The sequence below is a fragment of the Erythrolamprus reginae genome, chromosome 2 (assembly GCF_031021105.1).
Source record: "Erythrolamprus reginae isolate rEryReg1 chromosome 2, rEryReg1.hap1, whole genome shotgun sequence".
In the NCBI taxonomy this organism is placed as follows: domain Eukaryota; kingdom Metazoa; phylum Chordata; class Lepidosauria; order Squamata; family Dipsadidae; genus Erythrolamprus; species Erythrolamprus reginae.
Window position 1 is genome coordinate 196,455,612 of NC_091951.1, and position 23,006 is coordinate 196,478,617.

A 23,006-nucleotide genomic window follows, 5' to 3' on the forward strand; every position below is an offset into this window, starting at 1 on the left:
GCTGTGGTCAAGAACAAGGGTTGGGCAAGCAGCTTGGAATCAAAAATTTACACAGCTGTTTGCCTTCTGTTATTTGGCCTAATTCTGGGATAGCTATTACTAATAAACATGCCTTCAGCTGCATCTTTCTCTGAATATGAAGTGATTAGGACATCAAGCCATATGTTCTAGCTGCATTTTCATGCCATATGGGATAACAAGGCAGGCATATCCTAGTAAATCAGACTGCAAACTTAACATGGCAATATCATCTCTGGCCTAAACTGCTCAGATCACTGGCTCAAGATGACCTGTGCATAAATGTTTGGACTGAAGGCTAGACTGAGCATTAAGTAACATCTGTCAGGCATGAAAGACCAGGTCTGCATGTGAAGGTTCAATTAAACTGATTTATTGCTAAAACCTATATGCATAGGAATCTTCCCAACTAACAGACTTGCTTGGACGGTTGATAGAATTCAAGGCAAGTTGGACTTAGTTCACTTGTGGCTATGTAAAGATTATATGCTGATCCTTCTTTTAACTCTGCTACTCCTCCTATAACATCCCAATTATGAACTCCAGAAGATTAGTAGGGTATAATATAATATAATTATAATTAAATATAATTTAATATGAAGCTTAAATATGTTCAAAACAAATTATTTGCTGTATTAATTATTTGCTGTATATTTTTGCTTTAATCACATTTAAAATACAATTTATTGATAACTTTTGTTTTTAGCTGTGGAGGCTAAACTTAGATGGAGGGAAGATTAAAATATAATTATGCTGCTCTTTGTAACTTTTTTTTAGCATATTAGGAAGGTCAGGAGACTGAGTTTGGGATATCTAATCTGTAAGATATATGCTATGCAATATTTTCTTCCAATTATCTCCCATTTAAAATTAAGTCATGGAATGATCTGAATATAAAGCTCTGGGTGAAGGAAAACACATTTTGTAGTTCTAGGGCATGGTGAAATATTTTGTATTTGAAGAATGCTAATGTGACTTTCATACTTTATCACGCTGAAATACCTGCCTACGTTGTACTTTCAAGCATCTGCAGAAAACAAATCAGCTTTCTCTGTCAGTATTCCACCTGCTCCAGATTTAGTAATGATTCCCGTGGGCTGCACTGCATATGGTTCAGCACCATGGACAGGTCACCTGGGAGGTCACCTGTATTTCGGGACCACAATTTAATGCTGTATAACAATAGGTGGTGCTTTCAGTTTTGATATCATTGGCTCAGAGTTGCCCTGGAATTTCTTATTTACAGCTGGGAATGGAAAATCCAGATTTTGGCAGGTGGTGTCGATGAGTCAAGGGTGACATACTCCCAGCTGTGAACATCTGGCAGGCAAGTGGTTCGGCTGGAGCTCTATGGCCCATACATCCGGTGGTGGAATGCCTGGCTGCCTGGCTGCTTTTTCCTGCTTCCTTTTCAATAAACCAGTTGCTATCCTGACTGGCAGTTAGTATCCTAGTAGTCCCTGAAGCAAAGCAACTGACATTCCTTGCCTGGGTTAGGAATTTACTAAAAAAAAAAAAATCTATATGTTGAATGTTAATTTTATCTGCTGAATTTTGCTTAAGTGCCGGCCAGCTCTTTTCTGTTATGATATTTGACTTTTGCTTATTGGAAGAGGAATTAGGAGAGGTGATTTTAGGCTTAATGCAACTTGAAAGAGACAGCAAGCTTTCTTCCATTTACTTGCCTGGTTTGACACTCAAGTGTGACTCTTTTCATTTTGGACAGCAGGCAGAAACCAGCTATTCTCTATGAAAAGGAAACAATAAGGGATTCCACTATTGTACTGGTACACATTGGATAATTTATTTTGCTATTTTTTAAAAGCCAGCCAAATAGCTCCAATAGCTATTTTGGAGCTATAAGTACCAATAGCTCCAATTGTGAAAATGGTCAAAAGCAGACTGGGACAGTCAAAGAGCTTAACATAAAATCCATCTCTCTCTGTTCCTCTCCTTCTATTATCCAAGAGTCAACTTCTGCATCTGGGAAGTACAATGTACGAACAGTCTAAGAGTGGTATCTGCTCCCATCTTCTGATTTCTCTGTATGGTTGAGATCTACCCCACTGTAAAGCTGGCATGTTGGGAACTAATACTCGGATTTTGTTACTTTCATTCAAGGTTAGTTTTAACTGAGATCTGGCAGTGTATACCCAGGCTTCACTATTTCATGTGGTTTTGTGCCTCTTCATTTTAATAAAGTCTCCCCAAACCATTTGTGAATATGGTAAAGAGAGAGCGTGTGCGAGAATGATCCTCCTCCTTGGCTTTTCACAGAGGAAGCTTAAATTACGCTGACCATATAAAGTAGCACCACTGAGGAGTAAACAGATTTACCAATGAGAAGGAGGCTCTATCTTGAAGCATGGTTTTCATTACTGCTTTTGTTTTGCCCTCCATTCTTCCGAACCAGCACATTCAGTCCTCAAGAATGAGACCTTGCCTTTATGGGGTGGGCCTTGGGCCTGGCTCAACCTGGGTCAGAACAGATCAAGTCTGGAACCTAAAAGCAGCCAGAGACCACCCACGGTGCATTTTTTCAAGTAATTTGTGGCTCAGTATTTCCTACTCTGCTCCGAGGCCACAGCTTTGTGAATAAATCTCTCCTGCTCTTTTTTCCCAAGCCTTTTTGTTTGGACCCATGTGCTGTTAGTGTAGCTCAGCCCCTTCTCCATCCTGCATCATTTAGCCAACATTAAGGTCAAACTACAGATGGTACCATAAGATCTGTGATTAGATCTTAAAATAAAGATCCCCCCCCACTCTTCAAGCACACACACAGCATAGCAGTGAGTACAGTGGAGAGGAAATAGTGCTATGCTTTCTTTCCCATACACACACATATCCCTTTCCTGATTAAGTTCTGTTCCTCCTATTGCCCCACAGAAGGGATATGACAGGCACTGAGATCTTATTTTCCTTTTTCTGGTCAGTCTGATAGCAGCCTTGTGGAACAAATGTGATAAAGGAAATGACAATGTTATGTTTCTCTTTGTGTGCCATTAAATCACCTTTCTCTTTGGCCATGGTCCTGATTTAAATTTTCCAGTGACTGTTTTTCAGCTCTTTTCTCCCTTTGCTTAATTGTCCGGAGGGTTAATTTCCTGTGGTACACAACTTCAAGTGAAATCTTCATCAAGCAGCAGATAGAATCATTTTCTATTTCATCTTCCATAGTCAAGAATTTCATGTTGCATCTAATGGCTACTTAGTTCTTTCTGCTTCTCAGGAATTCCCTTGTGATGAGGGTTTTTTTGTTTTTTGTTTTGGTACTTCTGCAAATTTGAATATCTTTCCTTACTGTGTATACTGTATACAGTATTTTGCTAGTTTGAGTAGTTCAGGCTTAATGCTCAGAGAATTCACTCCATGTTGAATTTGCCTTTTGCTCAGGCATGCTTAATTCTTCACTGATGAAAATACAGCATTTACCTAGTGCCAGAATATGATGTTTGATTTTTTGAGTCCACACTAAGTACAATTTCTGGTTCTCTAGCAATTCCCATAATTTGAGGATATAGTATGCCTCTGCGAAGGACTGTATTTTTGAATGTATGCTTCTCGCATCTCAATTTAATAGAGCTGTGAGATAGCAAAAATTCCACACATGCAGAAAATTGCTTCAGTCACAATAGATACTAGTGAGCTCAATAAACAGATTTTGAGCAGATTGGAGACAACTTTCTATATTCCTAGTAACCATTGCTGTTTTCATTTATATGGCAATGTTTCATTCCTCCCCCCCCCCCCCAATTTCTGTGTATCCTTCTCTCAAGGGCTTTTGCCATATCTTATTTTTTAACAATTCTGCAAGTCAGTTCTTACTGCACAGAGGAGTGTGTCCTGGTCTTACACTTTTTGCTGATATTGCAGTTGTAGCACTGATATAGCTTAAAAGTGGTTTACATACATGATCATCCAGGATATTTACGGGACTGTCTCCTGCCACGTACCTCCCAGAGACCAATTAAAGCATCCAGAGTTGGCCTCCTCCAGGTCCCGTCAGCCAAGCAATGTAGACTGGCAGGACCTCGGGGGAGAGCCTTCTCTGCTGCTGCCCCGGCTCTTTGGAATCAACTCCCACCCGATGTCTGCACTGCTTCCAACCTGCTTGGCTTTTGTAAGGCCATGAAGACCTGGCTGTGCTGGCATGCTTGGGGATCCTAAATTAACACCAACTGACCGCCTGTATGAATATGACTCTGTGTGAACGATATCTACATGTGTCGTTGAGCTGTTCTGTTATGAGTTTTAATTAAGGTTTTTGATTTCTTGGTTTCTTTATTATTGTTATTTGTAATTCTACATGGTAATTTACCAAACAAATCCCGATTGTTAGCCATTGTGTCATGTCAACCCTCAACATATTTTCCCCAATATATATTTTTAGTAGTTGTTACTATACCATATACTGTATATTTCTTGGTTGCAATAAGTTGTGGGTCTCTTATTTATTGAAAATAAGCATCATTTGCTGCAAACCAATATATGAGCAGTTACTGGATCTATACTCTAATCATCTAGAGCAGGGGTAGGCAAAGCTGGCTCTTCTATGACTTGTGGACTTCAACTCCCAGAATTCCTGATCCAATCCATGCTAGCTCAGGAATTCTGTAGTTGAAGTCCACAAGTCATAGAAGAGCCAACTTTGCCTACCCCTGATCTAGAGCAATCCAAACACTGTGAATAAAATAATATAATTAAAATAAAGACTAAATCAGAATAAATTTAATTAACAATTAAAAGTTTGGTAAAAAAAAAGGTGGTTTGACCATTTTCTTAAATGGTGTGTAAACTGGGGCTAGATACACACAGACAGATTGCATTCATAGATTGGGGGGGGGGATCCACAAAAGAGAAAGACCCAAATGTGTTTTTTGAAGAGGCAACTGATAGTCCAGTTACTTCTTTAAAAAGCACAACCATGACCTGGATGACTGAGAATCTCTATAGATGCAAGAGAATCCTACATAAGAGAATCCTACATTCTCGATGTGTGAACTTTTGGCAGCTAGGGTGTGTGTGTGTGTGTGTTTAAAAATACCTTCCTTATGGATCTAAGTAGGTTGAAATAATCAAAACAAGAAGTACCAAACATGTGAATTGCCATTATTATGTTAGACTACTCCAGAGAGAGTCTCCAAGAGATTCAGAAGAGCATGTAATTATGTAATTTCAAAATACTGTAAACATGTGTATACAAGCCAAGATTTTAACATTCTGAAAAAGCATTCATTATCAAGAGTAGATGGAATGGCCAATCACATGAAGGGACAGAAGAAAGGAAGATGCTCATTACATTGCATCTTAAAACCCCACGCCTCCAAAAGATTGGCAAAAATATACCCAAATTGTAATCAGGTATGTTGGAAATGCAAAAAAGAGCAGGGTACCTTCTTTCATTTATGGTGGATGTGTCCTGAAGCAAAAAAGTATTGGAGGAAGCTCCATAAATGGCTACAGGAAATGATGGACATTATAATTGAATTTATGCCAGAATTCTTTCTGTTAGGTATTGTTAAAAAACCATATTCCAAAAACATTAAATATTTAATATTACATATAGTAACAGCCGCAAGAATTGTCTATGTGCAAAGATGGAAAGACTATCAGATATCCGCTGAGAAGGAGGTTATTAAAAATATATATGATTGCACAGAAATTGACAGATTAACGATGGACCTAAATGATCAAAAGAAGTTGAACTCCTACACTACTTTAACTAAATAGTATAAATGGACACCAAAAGGAAATGCAAAACAACAGTAAAAGAATATAAAAAATGATCATATACACAATGTATAAATCTATATTAATATGAATGTAAATATATAGATGCCGATCTACCTGAAAATATCAAGATGTAAATATCAATAAATAAATAAATAATTATGGCAAAACAACAACAACACCCCAAAGCCCCACCTCTCCACGAGATTGTTAGCTTACTAACCGGTGGATGGGTGGTTGCAGAAAATCGGTATTTACTGCACATCGGACTTGATCAGTCAAGCATCATTGCAATGGACTGCAAGTACCATGAATGGATTGGTCCATGTGTAGATCTTTTCTTCTTTGTGGAGATGTTCAAACAGTGCACAGCAGAACTGCTTGTGTATATATGTATATAACAGTGAATTGGTCTGGTGTGTGCTTGATTGCATCTTCTGGTTTTCTACTCGAGACTTTTATGTACAACCAATTAGATATGTAAACTAGATAAGTAAACATGAACACACACAGTGAACCAATTGTACTGTCTGTGACTTATAGGTGACATATATTACAGAGCTAGTTTCCTGATTGAGAGGGAAACTTGCATGGATGAAGGTATATATAGGAAAGGCTGCACAGTTGTGTGGTTTATTTAGTATTCTTTCAGCAGGCAGTCCATGTCAAAGGCTTCCCAATCTCTGCCCTTCAAATACTAACTATTGTTCCAGTTCTCTAAAAGCCTGCTTCCTCAGCCTCTCAATCTGTCAGGCCTCACAGCAGGACACAGCAGGAAATCTCAGCTCTTCACACACTTTCACCCTTGTTCTGCAATTGGCTTAGGTTTGTGGACAGGTCTCATACACAGCTGTATAAAATTAAGCTCTTTAGCAAAAAATGAAGTTGTATGCACACAGATGTTTTGACCTCTGCAGTCAATCATTTATAGCTGTCTATGCTCCATAGTTAATATCTAGACTTTTCCCCTCCCACCTTTCCAAATTAACAGTTTCCAAGTAATTATCTTGATAGTCTTAGGAAGCACAGACATATTTCTGTAACTGTCTTCTCTACCCTGGGAACAGCTGGTTGATAGCTTGCCAGATTCAGCCATTAAAGAACACAAAAGAAGTGCACATTTCCGAAATATTTTTCACCAAACACAAATTGTTGTATATTTATCTGATATGCAGTAATTACAACAGCTCTTTCTTCTTTTCTGTGTTCTAGAATTGGATTTTTAAAAAAGTTTAGAATTCCTAACATTTTCAAAAAAACATGTTCTATCTGTTCACGATGAAAACAACTTGGTATTTGTGGTTTCAGTTTCCCACCAGTAATTTCCAAATCACTTTTAAATGGCAGCGTCTTCTGTAATATTATTTCTCCTATATGAATTCCCCCTTGCTATGTGACCATTTCTCTCAGGAGTTTGGTGCTCATTAAGATGAAAAATGGAGAAATCTAAGGAAAGAACTTCTACATCCTCAATGTGAGAAGCTGAAAAATATGTGCTTTTAAGATTGAAGATGTTCTTGCCACCAGAATCTATAAACACTTGTCTTTCATGACATGTTGCTTCTGTGAACATATGTCCTGGAAATGATACATCCTATCCTTTTAGATTTGCTCCTCTTTAGCTTCTGATGTGAAGTGTGCAACTCTTGTTGAGATGGAAAATAAATTCTCTTCACTTTCTTTGCAGTAATATTGTCAGGTAATGCCTCTATCTCCATTTATTTTCCCATTAGTAGAGTCAAACCACATTAAGGATGACTGTAATTTGGCATGCATGAAAGATTCATGGATCTCAGGATCCCTCCACAGCTGGATTACAGCATTCCTGTCAAACAGACAACAAGTGGTCAAAATAGGAAGCACCATATCCACCCCCGTCCAAGTTAAAAGCGGTGTTCCCCAAGGTAGTGTACTGGGACCAACGCTCTTCATTCTCTACATCAATGACCTTTGTGATTACATCACAAGCAACTGTGTCCTCTTCGCTGATGATGTAAAACTCTTCAACACCACCGATAACACAACTACTCTCAAAAAAGACCTGAACTCTGTTTCTGAGTGGTCTAACACATGGCAACTCCAAATCTCAACTAGCAAATGCTCTGTCCTACACATTGGGAAAAAGAATCTGAACTCCAAATATGAACTGAATAATCAAATTATCACAGATAATCCCTACTTGGTTAAAGACCTCGGTATACTAACAACAAAAGATTTAAGTGCCAAAGCCCACTGCAACAACATAGCCAAGAAGGCTTCAAGAGTTGTAAACCTAATCCTACGTAGCTTCTGCTCTGGCAATCTCACACTACTTACCAGAGTTTACAGAACGTTTGCCAAACCCATCCTCGAATACAACTGGAACCCATATCGCATCTCAGACATCAACACATTTGAAAATGTCCAAAGATACTTCACCAGAAGAGCCCTTCACTCTCCTCCACTCAAAACAGAATAACCTACGAGACTAGACTTTCAATCCTGGGCCTAGAAAGCCTAGAACTAAGATGCCTTAAACAACATTTAAGTATTGCCCACAAGATCATATGCTGCAACGTCCTGCCTGTCGGCGACTACTTCAGCTTCAACCACAACAACACAAGAGCACACAACAGATTTAAACTTAATATTAACCGCTCCAAACTGGACTGTAAAAAATATGACTTCAGTAACCGAGTTGTCGAAGCATGGAACTCATTACCGGACTCCATAGTGTCATCCCCAAACCCCCAAAAATTTACCCTTAGATTATCTATGGTTGACCTATCCAGATTCCTAAGAGGTCAGTAAGGGGCGAGTACAAGTGCACTAGAGTGCCTTCCGTCCCCTGTCCTATTTATTTATTTATTTATTTATTTATTTACTTACCGTACTTACTTACTTACTTACTTACTTACTTACTTACTTACTTATTCAATTTTTATACCGCCCTTCTCCTTAGACTCAAGGCAGCTTACAACATGTTAGCAATAGCACTTTTTAACAGAACAAGCATATTGCCCCCACAATCTGGGTCCTCATTTTACCCACCTCGGAAGGATGGAAGGCTGAGTCCACCTTGAGCCGGTGATGAGATTTGAACCGCTGACCTTCAGATCTACAGTCAGCTTCAGTGGCCTGCAGTACAGCACTCTACCTGCTGTGCCACCCCTATTGCTCTCCTATATACCCTATACCTTTCTTCTATCCCTATATCTCTTCTTGTATTCTTTCATTGATAAGTTCTATTACTATATCTTCTTTTCTATTCTTTCTTAGATATATTTTACTGAGTATCTCCTCTATAACCTTCATCATATATTTTACTGTGTGTATATATATATATATATACCCACTAAAAACCTCATGGTGTATTGGACAAAATAAATAAATAAAATAAATAAATAAATTCAGGCAGAACTCCATTTTGATTTCACTTTGTTGGCTCAAGTGGTGGATTTCTGTGGGAAATCAATCTGCCTAGTCAAATTTTGGTTAAAAATCTAAAAACACTGTCATTTTTTTCAATATTTTCATGGGGTTTTTTTTTAACCATTTCTTGCTTCTAAATTGCCCTCTGCATGTGTGATTCATACACAATCTCTCAAATAATAGCATCTGTATTCTCAAAGCTGAAAAAGTGGATGATTTTGCTCTTGCCAGGTTGCCAGGATCAATGGATATACAGTGATACCTCGTCTTACAAACGCCTCATCATACAAACTTTTCGAGATACAAACCTGGGGTTTAAGATTTTTTTGCCTCTTCTTACAAACTATTTTCACCTTACAAACCCACCGCCGCCGCTGGGATGCCCCGCCTCCAGACTTCCGTTGACAGTGAAGCACCCGTTTTTGCACTGCTGGGATTCCCCTGAGGCTCCCCTCCATGGGAAGCCCCACCTCCGGACTTCCATGTTTTTGTGATGCTGCAGGGAAATCCCAGCAGTGCAAAAACGGGTGCTTCGCTGGCAACGGAATTCTGGAGGTGGGGTTTCCCAGCGAGGGGAGCCTCAGTGAAATCACAGCATCGCAAAAACACGGAGGTCCAGTGGTGGGGTTTCCCATGGAGGGGAGCCTCAGGGGAATCCCAGCAACAGAAAAATGGGCACTTTGGCTGGCAAAAGGGGTGAATTTTGGGCTTGCACGCATTAATCACTTTTCCATTGATTCCTATGGGAAACATTGTTTCGTCTTACAACTTTTCACCTTAAGAACCTCATCCCAGAACCAATTAAGTTTGTAAGACAAGGTATCACTGTACTGTTAATATAGCATGCCATTTTGATTTCTATTTTTTAGGATATTAGTTGTCTCTCACCTGCTGTTGTGGTATCTGCAAGTTACTTCTATTTTGTCATCCAAATCATTAATTCATTTTTTAATCTGTCTTCTATCTATCTATCTATCTATCTATCTATCTATCTATCTATCTATCTATCTATCTACCTACCTACCTACCTACCTACCTACCTATCTACCTACCTACCTACCTACCTACAGCAGGAAAGAGGAGCGCATGGAAGGGGGAAGGGAGAGGACAGGGATGATGGACATGGGAGTAGAGGGAACAAAGGCCTCTTCCAATGGCACCCTGTCAGACAAATACTTCAATGTCTATAAATAGCTAGACAACGCTGGGTTATCAATTAGTAATTAATAAAAGCTTTGTAGGATACAGGACCCCCAGGGCTGAATTTTATAGCATCTTGCTATGGTGGTGCAGTGGTTGGAATACAGTACTGCTGGCTACTTCTGCTGACTTTCAGCAGTTCAGCAGTTCGATTTTCACCAGCTCAAGGTTGATTCATTCTTCCATCCTTCTGAGAACCCAAATTGTAGGGGACAATATGCCCACTCTGTAAACCTCTTAGAGAGAGTTGTAAAGCATTGCGAAACAGTATATAAATTTAAGTGCTATTATATGATACTTCATTTTAACTAGGTAAATTGATAAGCACTCGGAATAACATTTTTATGATAATAGCAGTAGTAGTAGGATGCTAGTACCGGTAGTAGTAGTAGTAGTAGTAGTAGTAGTAGTAGAAGAAGGATGGGCTCAAGGGCACAACAGTTAGGTAACTTGCTGATGAAGAAGTCATGGGATGCTTCATCAAATACTTGCTGAAATATAGATACATTTTGTCTTAATGGAGTTTTCAATAAAACAATGAATTTAATTTAGTTATCAATAAAATAATTAATTTAATCTGGCAAGACCTGTTCTTAACAAATCCACACAAATTCTGGTAATTACCACACTGTTTTCAAGGTGTTTTCAGATTTATCTCTGATCAATACAGAGTTTAAGCTCACCTTAATTATTTCCCATACCCTGAGCATTAGCGTTTTCACAACGAAGGCCATGAATTTTATGAACTAATAATGTTCCTGATTTTTCATTAAAGAGAGTAATAGGCTCCATTAGAGAAGCACACACCTCTTTGTTCAGTGCACAATTATTTATATAAAGTCTTTAGTTCAGTGTTTGCATCTCCACTGCTCATGAAACTTAGCTTAAAGCTTCTTGGTAAAGCTTATCATGGTTCAGCAAATACATGTTTCTCCACTGCTGAATTATACATGCTCTCATGTAGAGCAGGGGTGTAAAACTCAAGGCCTGGGGGCCAGATCCAGCCCACAAGGTGCTTAGACCTGGCCCATGGGGCCACCCTGGAAACAGTGAAGGGCCAGTCCATGGTGCCTCTGCCAGTGAAAACAAAGCTCAGGAGGGCCACGGGTGGCACTCCCAAGTCCCGTTTTTGCTAGTAGAGGGTTGCAGGAGGCTATCACAACTGAAAATGGAGCTTGGGAACTCGTTTTCACTGGCAGAGTACTCAGGCCCCTACAGGCACAAGTGACATTGAGCTGGCGAAGCGCACTCTGGCCATCCCACCTTGGCCCCCCAGGTCAAACATCACCCAGATGCCACCCTCAAGTTTCATACCCTTGATGTTGAGCTTAAAGTTTTCTAAACAATTCCATAATTGTTTCCCATCAGCATGTACTCTATGACCAGGCAGGGCTCTTGCTAATTCTTTCCGTTTGTCTGTGACTCCCACAATTTTAGCATAAATTTAACTTAATTTTGATAACAGTTTACTCTTTTTTTTCAGTACTCCATAGAGTTCAGGGCACTTTTCTCAGGTCACATGGCTTTAGCCTTTAGCTATTATGTTATGGTCTGAAGGGCCTTGTTTTTCAAGTTTCAGCATTGTTGGAGCAGCCACAGATGTGGTATCTTCAGCACATTTTTCAGGTACAAATACTAGCCAGCTTTTTTTCTTTATTTATCCTTGTCCACCCATCAGATTAGACCACAGTCAAGAAACAGTCACCATAAAGATTTCTGAAATGCTATCTAACTGTAGGATATATTAAACAGAATCTTGAATGGTTTTCATAACCTTAACTGTTCAATTTTAAAGGCAATGAGGTCAAGGCAGGACAATTTAGAGTTTCTTTCTCATACTTTCAACTTTATTGAGGTTGAACAATCATCTCAAGGCCAGAGCTAAATTCCTGCATCAAATAACCATTGCATTGGCTGTTGATTTGAAAGACCTATCCTTTGCCAGACTTATCCTTGAATATTGCTCACCTGCCTGGAACCCACACTGTATTTCGGATATTTATTTTATTTATTTATTTATTAGATTTGTATGCCGCCCCTCTCCGAGGACTGTATTAATACATTAGAGAGGATTCAGGAGTATTTGACAAGAGTACTCAACTCCTCTATTCTCAATAAAATTTCTTATTTCACTAGAGTTGAAATTTTAGGCCTGGATTACCTTGAACTATGCTGTCTACGCTCTGACCTACACAAAATCATCTACCTTAACGTCCTATCTGTTATCGTCTACTTTAATTTCAACCACAATAACACTAGGGATATCAATAGATACAAACTAAATTTAATCTGGTCTAATCTTGACTGCAAAAAATACAACTTCTGCAATAGAGTAGTAAATGTTTGGAACACTTTATTTGATCCTGTTGTTAATTTCTCTGGCCCCCATACCTTTTACCTTACATTGTCTACCGTGCAGTTTACACGTTTCTTTAGAGGTCCCTAAGGGGCGTGCATAAGTGCACCAGTGTGCCTATATCCAGAGGTGGGTTCTTACCGGTGCAGTTCAGAGTGCCACACTGATAGGAACCCACTGATGATACATTTTTGTCAATTTTTTTTCTGGCATCTCTTGAGAAGGAGCTTCTGAACTATGCTTCAGATGAAGAATAAAAGTCAGTATTAAGACAAGGGTGGGCGGGATGGCTTCTTCTAACACGGAGATGCTGGGGAAAAAACATCACCGATAGAACCCATCCCTGCTACTGTCCCTGTCCTACTGTACCCATTTGTATGTACTCCTGTGTTTATGGCTATGTTTTTGCTTCTTTACATCCATTTATTTGTGCCATTTTTTTCCACGTGTCCTGTTTCCTTGCATCTGTTGACGAATAAAATAAAGAAATAAAATTTATAATTAAGACAAAAAAAAAATCTCCCCAGAGATGCATCCTCCCCAATGAAACCATGTTCAGAAGACTTGTTTCTGAGCTCCCTCTCTCTCGAGGAGTTGATCCAGCCATGAGTGTTTCAGTTGGAAAGGGCATCAAAAACCTTCTCAAATGATGTCTATGAGAAAACTCTCCACGTTATATTGAGCAATTCCACTACAGTCTAATAAACAATCAAGGTAATGATTTTTTTATTGCATAAATGGTATTAATAAGTCTCTCTCTTTGTCCTGGCAATCCCCTTCCCAGGAAGTGCCAATATCTTCATTCAGGAAAGGCATATTGGAAAAGGCCTCCATGAATAGACACAATAGGCCCTTTGAGGCAGTCGAGTCAAGAAACCAAAACCATGAATACAAATATTATGTTTATTGTAAGATTTCAGTAATGGAATCTTGCGAATCTGAAACCACTTCTCCCCTTTGCTTTGCCTTTTTTCAGAACCAAGGCGGGTCCCTTCTGAGACACTCTACTCTCATCCCCATTCCTTCATTCCCCTGTGGGCTGATTTTATCTCTTGTGTGATCCCTGCCTTGGCTGTGGCTTTTCCTTCTGCTTCTCACCATTACAGTTGATGATGGCAATCTTCAACTCCCACTTAAGCAACCCCAAGGTCAATCTGTTTGCATCATGGGCCAAAGGCAAGGTTTGATTGTTTTTAACAGGGGTCACCTCAACCTCAAATCTCCCAACAATATCTTCCTCTTTTTTTCCTGAGAGTCAGTATCTTTCTGTCTGTTATCCTATTAATAAAAGTCATGGCAAAGATCAATAGGAATTCAGCCAATTGCATTATCATCACATCTTGCTGGACCGAGCAGCTGTGGTTTCCTCTATAATATTTATCAGTTCTCTGTTTTTCTCACTGACAAAGCCTCCTCTCCAGCCATCATTTTGTAGCACAGAAGATTTAATTCCACATTCTGGATTAAAGTAGAGGAGAAGATTATGCTAAAAGACCATGCCAGTGGTAAAATCCCATTGATAGTGGCGACTGCTAGTGGTTTGGAGAATTGTTAGCTGCAGCAGCGCGAGGCTCCTCCCACCCATCTGTACATCACCATTTTCTTATTTTTAATCCTCGGTGCATGCACAAAGCCTTCTGAGCATGCCCAGAGGGTGAAAAAGCGTGCATGTCAAAGAGGGCACTTCCGAACTAGTCGGGAAAATAAATAGATTTTACCACTGCACTAAATGGAATTCCTTTATGGAAGAAAGGATGAAACAATTGCACAGAGCAGAGATTGAAACAAACATGAGAAAGAAATGTAAAATATTTCTGCCTTGAATTTGTTTACTATGAGACAAACCTGGACAGGCTTTTAAGAATTTCTTACTAAGGACCAGAATAATAAAGTAGTGTTGCTGGAATTCCTCCATTGTGAATTTTTAAACTTAGCCTTCCTCAGAAAGCTGAGAGAAACAGAACTTTAATTCTATACAAGATTAGGTCCATTACAATTTAGCCCATGACTTACGGTATTTTTCTCAACAAAGATATATTTTGCAATCATATTCTCTCTTTCCCCCCTTCATTAGCAATTTTCTACAGTATTAGGTCACTTTGTGATTTGCTATGTGAAAAATGGGTGCTTAGATTTATTCTACAGCATGCAGGAAGCATTCATCAATCTATGAACAATCAGCACTTTACAGGAGATACCTAAAACATTCACATTTTCTAGGTTACAGCAAATGAATGACCATCCATAAATAGGGCAAGAGGCATCCATCAGTTTTATTGGCATGTAAATATTTGGTAAGAATGATGGGATGGAAGCAAGAAATAAATTGTTTTGGAATAAAAGCCTGCATGAAATAATGTAACCATCCACTTTATTTTTCATAGATGGCCTCCATGTTAAGAGTTGCAATCATTTATTTCTTCAATAAACAAATGCATTCCCCGGGGAATTAAATATTCTCTTCCTAAAAGTAAGGAAGCTGCTTTCGTCTGGGAGTAATGCTGGTCATTGAACTCTCAGTAAACTTAGACTATTTAGGCATGTACACCCATTGCTGTAAAAAGGAAATCCATTTGGGAGAAAGAAATTGGAACAAGAAGCTTTCCTAATGCTTTCTCATTGTGAGGAGTGACTACAAAGCATATCATTCAAAATAAAGTTCTCCATATGGAATCTGAAATGCAGTTACATGATGAATAGATCAAAACATATAGTATACTCAGTGATGGGTTACCGGACAGAACAGTGGGAACACCATTCCGGTGGCAACAATGGAGCGTGTAGATTAGTTCCATTGTCACCAGGCACGCAAATGCTGTGCATGCCCAACCGGTACAATTCTGGTAAGAAAGTACTGGTTTTTTTGCTTCCACACATGCGCAGAAGGAAAGAAACCAGCAATTTTTGCTGCTGGAAGGATGTCCGTGCTGAGAGTTTGGCTTCTGCACATGTGCAGCAGCTGGAATCTTGCTGCAGTGCCTAGAGTGGCAACTGGGGCCAGCGCCAAAACTGTCCTGCCTGAGTTCCAGCCATGTGGCCTGCTCTCTGCTCTCCCGTGCCGCAGGAGGGAGAAGCCTGTAGTGCGGGCAAGCACAAAGCAGGCCATGCGGGCGGAGCTTGGGGCCACCAGGCCTGCTCCCTGCACCATTCTCTTGGTGTCCCTGCAGGAAGTCATGCGCCGGAGTATGGTAAGGGCTGGGCGGGCCACTCACAGGGCAGCAGGTGGTGGGCAGGATGCTCACAGCAGAGCTGGGGCTCATGGTGGGAGAGAGCCGCCACAAGCAGTGCGGCGGGTCGAGCATCAGTGAGCAGCCACTTACCTTATTTTTGTCTATTTCTGGGTGAGATTCGGCTTATGCACATGCGCAGAAGCGGAATCCCGGGTTGGGTGTATGCGTGCGCGTGTGTGCGCTCCCAGCCCATTCCAGCAGGGCTGGGAATGTTGGCCCGCCCCTGATTCTTCTATACCAACTTATCCTATTTCATGTACAAATTCAGTACATGCAATCCAGTACAAATCCATGCTGAATAGGATTTTGTATTTGCATGCTTAACAGTGGCAGTATTTTAAATTGTGCCATGTGTTGATGATAACCATTCAGTGATTCTAAAGAGAGCCTTTGCTCTGAATATTCCAACAATGATCATGGGTACCCAGTAACATTTTTAGAAGGACATATGGCAGAATCTCAATTATCAACTTTATGTTTGCCAAGCAGTTCTGTGCACAAAGTGATAACAGCGAAAAAAGATTGCAACTCTTCTATGTGCCATGCCTCGCTGCCATCTCGGCAATTGAATGAAGAGCACGAAGAAGGTAATGTGAAAACACCATTGAATGCTCTGCTTGGACTGAGGCATGGGGTTGGGGAATGAGATAATGGGTCCAGTGGGACTATCTTCAGCTGGAAATAGATTGTAGAACTAGGTCAAAAGATCATGAGAGATGGGAAGGAGATGGAGCTTTGCTGAGGACAGTAATTCTATATTCATTCCCATCTCTCTGTGGGGACCAGAAAGAATTTAATGGAAAAGATTGGTGACAGCTACATACTGTGGTCTGCTAGATGGCTAGTATGACATTACTGTCTTTTCCATTCCTTGCAAATAATAAAACACTTTCTTCACTACTCCCACTCCCCACCCCCAACCTTTTACCATGAGTCAGGACATTTTGCAGTTTGTTGCCAGACACGGAGGGGAATAACTTGCTGCAGCTTCTTTCCCAGTATTCTCAAGGGTGGCAGGCGTGAGTATGGGATGTCTTCTGATCTGTTCCCATTGAGCTCTGAATTCAGGCTACAACTAGAGGTCAATCATTTAAGGAAAAAGTTTTGAGTGAAATTTTTCAAGTACAGTATAACAAAACGGCTACAAGCAGTTATTCTCCAGATCTAATTCTGGGATGTGGAAGATACTAACAAACTGTGATTGTTCTTTTTAATCACACCGAGGGGTCAAATAACCAACATACGAAATGTGTAGGATGTAGAAGTCGTTCTGTTTATCTATCCTGAGAAAAGTGCATGGTAGGCTGATTCAAGCTGACACAGACACAGACTTCAGAAGATAATCAGAACTGCAGAAAAAACAATTGCCACCAACCTGCCTTCCATTGAGGACCCATATACTGCACAAGTCAAAAAGAGGGCCATTAAAATATTTATGGATTCCTCGCATCCTGGACACAAACTCCTTCAACTTCTACCTTCAAAATGACAATATAGAACACTGTACACCAGAACAACTGGACACATGAACAGTTTTCCCCCGAATGCCATCACTCTGCTAAACAATTCCCTCACTACTGTCAAACTATTTATTAAGTCTGCACTACTATTAATCTCATCATTCCCATCACCCATCTCCTCCCACAAATGACTGTATGACTGTAACTTTGTTGCTTGTATCCTTACAATTTATATTGACTGGTTCCTAATATCATTGGATTGCTTATTTGTACCTGGACTATCACTATGTGCTGTACCTTATTATTCTTGACAAACGTATATTTTCTTTTATGTACACTGAGAACATATGCACCCAGACAAATTCCTTGTGTGTCCAATCACACTTGGCCAATAAAAATTCCATTCCATTCCACTCCACTCCAGAGTGCAGAGTGGAGGAGGGTAATCTTATCTTCTCCCAACAGCTCCAAGGTTTGTTTATTGGTTTGTTTGTTTATTTATTGGCTACCCATCTTTCCATAGGGTATATACAGTGAAAACATAAAAAGTTTTTCAGTGAGTGAATCCAGAAACTTTTAAAAACAAATTTGGTACCAGTGGAATGCAGCTGTATTTATATGCATGAAAGAGGCAAGATGCTACATTATGTTTTCAGACATCCTATTTTAAATAATGTTCCTTAAATTTTAGTTTTCCAAATTGCTACCTTTTAGCTTTTGTTGAAGCTAAGATCCGACCCATCCTGACTGGTTCAACTCAACCTTCCATCCTTCAGTAAAATGAGGACTCAAATTGTTAAGGGCAATAGGCTGATCTTTATAAACCACCCAGCGTGTGCTAGAAAGCACCATGGAGCAGTAAATAAGTTTTAAGAGCTATTGCTATTGTTGAGGGATGCTAGATTGAAGAAAAAAGCTATATACACTTTTTGTTATCACACTGTTTTTGCGGGTATGTGTATGTGCACACATGCCTTTAAGTCAGTATAATTCCTGATGACTTCTTGGATAGGTCCCTATAGTTTTCTCGGCAAGATTTCAAAAGTGGTTTGCCCTTGTCTCCTTCCTATGGCCAAGAGACATTGACTGGGTCTCCAGTTGGTTTTGTGGTGAAGGTAGGAACTCAGCTCACACTCTTAATTTAAGGGTTCAGATATTTTTATTAGTTTATCAAAATATAAAATAAAAATGAAGATAATGGGAAATTGAAGGAGGAGAAGGGGAAGAGAGAAAGGTGTGGGATAAAGGGAAAAAGAAAAACATTAGCTTCCTGTTCCTTTTGGTGCAGTAGGATAAGGGAGTAACATAAAAACTCAATGTTTTACTTTTATATAATATATGCTAGCCGTTTCTATAACAACAAACCTATCTAATCAGCAAAACAAAACAAAAAAAATCAAAGTTTCATCCCTCCTCTCTACCTCAAGTATAAAGTCCCTCTTCATTTGACATTGGAGCTGATTTTAAATTCTGTACAAGCAACACAGTGTGAGACTGATCATTCAAAATGTTTTGCATCTAGAATAGTGGTTCTCAGCCTTTCCACTGCCACGACCCCATTATACAATTCCTCATGCTGTGGTAACCCCCAACCATAAGTCTAGTGCCAATTCTCCCAACAGAGCTTTAAGCTGATTGGCAGGAAGGTCAGAGGGACATCCTCACTGTAAACGCCTGATTGGTCGGATTGTAAAAATATGTTCCAAGGCGCCAGAATAGAAGCTTTAGTTCCTAACACCATGGGAAATTTGTCTTTTCCCATGGTATAGGCGACCCCTGTGAAACAATTGTTCAATCCCCAAATGGGTCCTGACCCCCCCCCCCCCCAAGTTGAGAACCATTGATCTAGAAGATGGCAATGAATTTAAAGTGCCAAGTTTGCTGAAGTATTCCATCACATAGGGGACGGGAAATATTTTTGATGGAGAGGCCTCATTTTTTGATAAAATGTCATCCATCATCTAAGAAAGAAAAGGATTTTGCAACCAAAGTCAGAGACTAAGAGCATTCTTGGCTTTTATTGTATTTTGAGAGAGAAAGAAGCAAGAAACAAGTGGTAAACACTGAGCTTTACTTCTCACTAGATATATTTTCTTGGAATTTATTAGTGGAAGAATATATAAGAAAGATATGGAAGAATCCTTTTGTACAAACTGTATGCATATATACATACACATACAAATGAACAAATAATCTGAAATATGAATGTACTGATAGACACTATAATGCCTATGGCAAGAATGTGCCTGCAAATTTTTATTTATTTAATTTAGTTATTTTATCAAGCATGTATATGATTCAGACAATGTATAAACTAAGTATAAACATGATTCTGAATATTTAAGAAGTACAAGCATGGTTATGGGTACAACAAATTTTATGAATACATGGATACATTATGACAGGGACTGTAGGCACAATGGTCTGCTTATGCACGCCCCTTACAGACCTCTTAGGAATGGGGTGAGGTCAACAGTAGACAGTTTAAGTTTAAAGTTTTGGGGGTTTGGGGAAGAAACTACAGAGTCAGGTAATGTATTCCTGGCATTGACCACTCTCTTGCTGAAGTTGATTTTTTTGCAATGAAGTTTGGAGCGGTTTACATTATGTTTGTATCTCTTTGAGTTCGTGTATTGTTGTGGTTGAAGCTGAAGTAGTCATTGACAAGTAGGACATTGTATCATATACTTTTGTGTGCTACACACAGGTCAGATTAAAGGCAGCATAGTTCTAAATTTTCTAGGCTCAAAATTTCGAGTCTGGTGGCATAAGGTATTCTGTTGCAAACAGGAGTTTAGTATTCTTCTCGTGAAATATCTCTGGACATTTTCAATTGTATTAATGAGCGATATGTAGTGTGGGTTCCAAACAGATGAGCTGTATTCGAGAATTGGTCTAGCAAATATTTTGTACGCTCTGGTTAAAAGTACAATATTACCCAAGATTAGGTTAACCACTCTTAATGCCTTCTTAGCAATGCTGTTGCAGTGGACTCTGGCACTTAGATCATTAGAAATGAATACTCCAAGGTCCTTTACTGAGTGAGGATTGTTAACAAGGTCATGATCATCTAAGTTTGTATTTTGTGTTTTGATTATTTTTGCCAATATGTAAGACTAAGCATTTGTTGATTGAGATTTGAAGTTGCCACTTGTTTGACCATTCACAAATCACACTCTTTGTGCCCTATAAGCTCTGTGGCCTATCTGAGTTTTATTTTTTAGGTTCTTTTTTTAAAAGTGGGAAGCTATCAAGCATCAAACCAAAGAACCACCCTTCAACACTACTGGGATTGTTAGAAATTTAAAAAATGATGGATGGCTGAAGTTTAGTGATTCTGGAAGAAAGAGGAGGTGCAACAGTGGCAGCAATGAAAGGGATTTCTGGAATGCTAAATGAGAAGATGGGGAAAACCTCACAGATCTTCTAGTAACTGCATGTACCTAATTGGTCACATACCTCCGGGAACCATTTTATGAATGATGTAAACTGCAATTGCTAATTTTTTAATGAGAGTGCCCAGAACATTTTCTCAGAATAACTAATGTTGCCATCAGCTCTTTAAAGATTCTCTATCTCTGCTATATAGAAATAGGCATGAAACTTTCTGGTCACAGTCTGTTAGTGATACTTAATATATAGAAAGGGGTGTTTTCAGTAACCAGCCTACTCGTTGACAGATTCCTAATTATTAGCATGTGTGGCTGAAATTTGCACTCGGAGAAGATGTTTGCTATTCAATTAAGTGTCCACTCATTGGACACTTAGAAATGAAGGCAAACAGCCAGAGGATTGAGATTGGTTTGCCAGTAGTATTGGGGAAGTCTAATTTAACTGTGTTTTACTTAACATTCCTTTCATTCTATATCTGCAATGGGGTCGCCATATGGATCAGGCAAGAAGGGAGTGGAGTGGGGTGAAGGAGGATGGGCCAGGAATGTTGGTTGGGAAGGTGCTTGGACTAGTAATGTGTTGTTTTATACTCCACACTGCGATCAGTGCTAGGGATGTCTACAGATTGGGGTCCCAGCCAAAGCTTGAAAGAATTAACTTGGCAAAATAAGATATGCATGGACGGCGCCTTTAAGAGCCGAAATTGCCCCCGGAGCTGGGAAGACGCTGCCGGTGCCCGTTCTGGCTTCCGGGCAAAACCCGGAAGTTCAGCTTTTGGCAGCGTGCCAGGCTGACGTGCTGCCTCTTGGGCCAGGGAGGAAGTCCTAAGCCGCCCCATTTAAGGGCGGCTTGAAGCGGACTTCCTCCTTTTGCCCTCAGCTATCCCGAAAGCGAACACCTGCCCGCCCTACTCTATATTACTGTGTGCCTGGACGGGGTCGCCTTGGGGTGGAATAGGATTTTTTGGCAGCCTCTCCTTGGTGCGGCCATTTTTTTGCCTATTCCACACTGTCGTTAAAGATGGACTGGTTAGGGGGTGCTGCGCAATGTAGAGATACATTGGATCAATTTGGCTTCCCTCTGGTCACTGGGGTTTGGCGGGTTAGGGGTGGAAATGGGCAGTAGGAACAACTGCGCGTTCTCCTTTAGGGCATCTTTTCAAGATGGTGGGCTGCCTCTCCCCATGAACTAGAGGTTCGTGCAACTTCGGAGATTGGAGAGGGGATGCCCATGGGACTCACCTTATCCAATTTCCCTCGTGGTTTTGACGGTGAGCTCCTCCCACCTGCTATGGGCGTGGCTCAGATACAGGTGAAGTTGGCTACCTTCACCTGGATCAGGAAGGAGTTACGCCCAAAAGTTGCCATGAATGTTTTGACAGGTAGATTCCGCCCCATTAGTTGTTGGCCTCTGCAGGTCCTTTGTTTACATTGTTATAACGTTTGAATTATGTAGTTAAATTGATGTTATGCAAATTGACATTATTTAAATTTATGCTAATTAATAAAGTGACCCATTATTAAATCCAGCTACTGTCTCAGCGTCGTTACTCTGCTTCCTGGGCAAAATGATTCCTAGGCTGGTTTTGACTTCACCAGACAGGAGAGGATGAGCTACCATTCATTCGATCAGGCCAGAATACAAGCTGCTGTACATCATCCTTGTCTTGCCAAGGATGGAAATCTGGTGTTGTCAAGCAAATCTTTGTAGTTGGGTTGCACATTTTAAAGTATTTAGTGGCCAGTGACCTGAATAGAGCTGGTAGTGTTATCACTCTTATGAGGAAATCAATAACTGGGATTTGCATTTTTCAGGTATCAAATATACCAGGGTTTTGCAGATTATTATATATTGACTCATTGAAGAATTTAGCACATCTTTAAAAACCTTTGCACTGGAAAGGCAGGAAGGAGATCTGTTGATCTTTCCCCCATATCCATTATATGTATATTTTAAGGTGTGCTTACAGAGTACTGTATTATTATTTGACCTGAAATGTGACAACTTGAGTTTTAAGGGACATAATTCAGTTTCCATTTCTTGGAAACTAAGGGCATGTAGCATTGTTTAGGTACCAGAAACATTTCCCCCCTTATCTGGAAAACTGATATGCCCTGAGCTGAACCTACACAAGCCATCAGCCTATCTTTGAGTTGGAAGGATTTTGGAAGAAAGCAGGTGAGGCTATGATAACTTTGTTGTTTGAAG

At 39.9% G+C, this 23,006-nt stretch overlaps 1 protein-coding gene across 2 annotated transcripts in view; it reads left to right on the forward strand.

Annotated features, from left to right (window-relative positions):
- Positions 1-23,006, forward strand: part of COL5A3 (collagen type V alpha 3 chain) — a 164,098-nt gene that overhangs the window by 16,039 nt on the left and 125,053 nt on the right. The gene's annotated exons all lie outside the window — the stretch shown is intronic.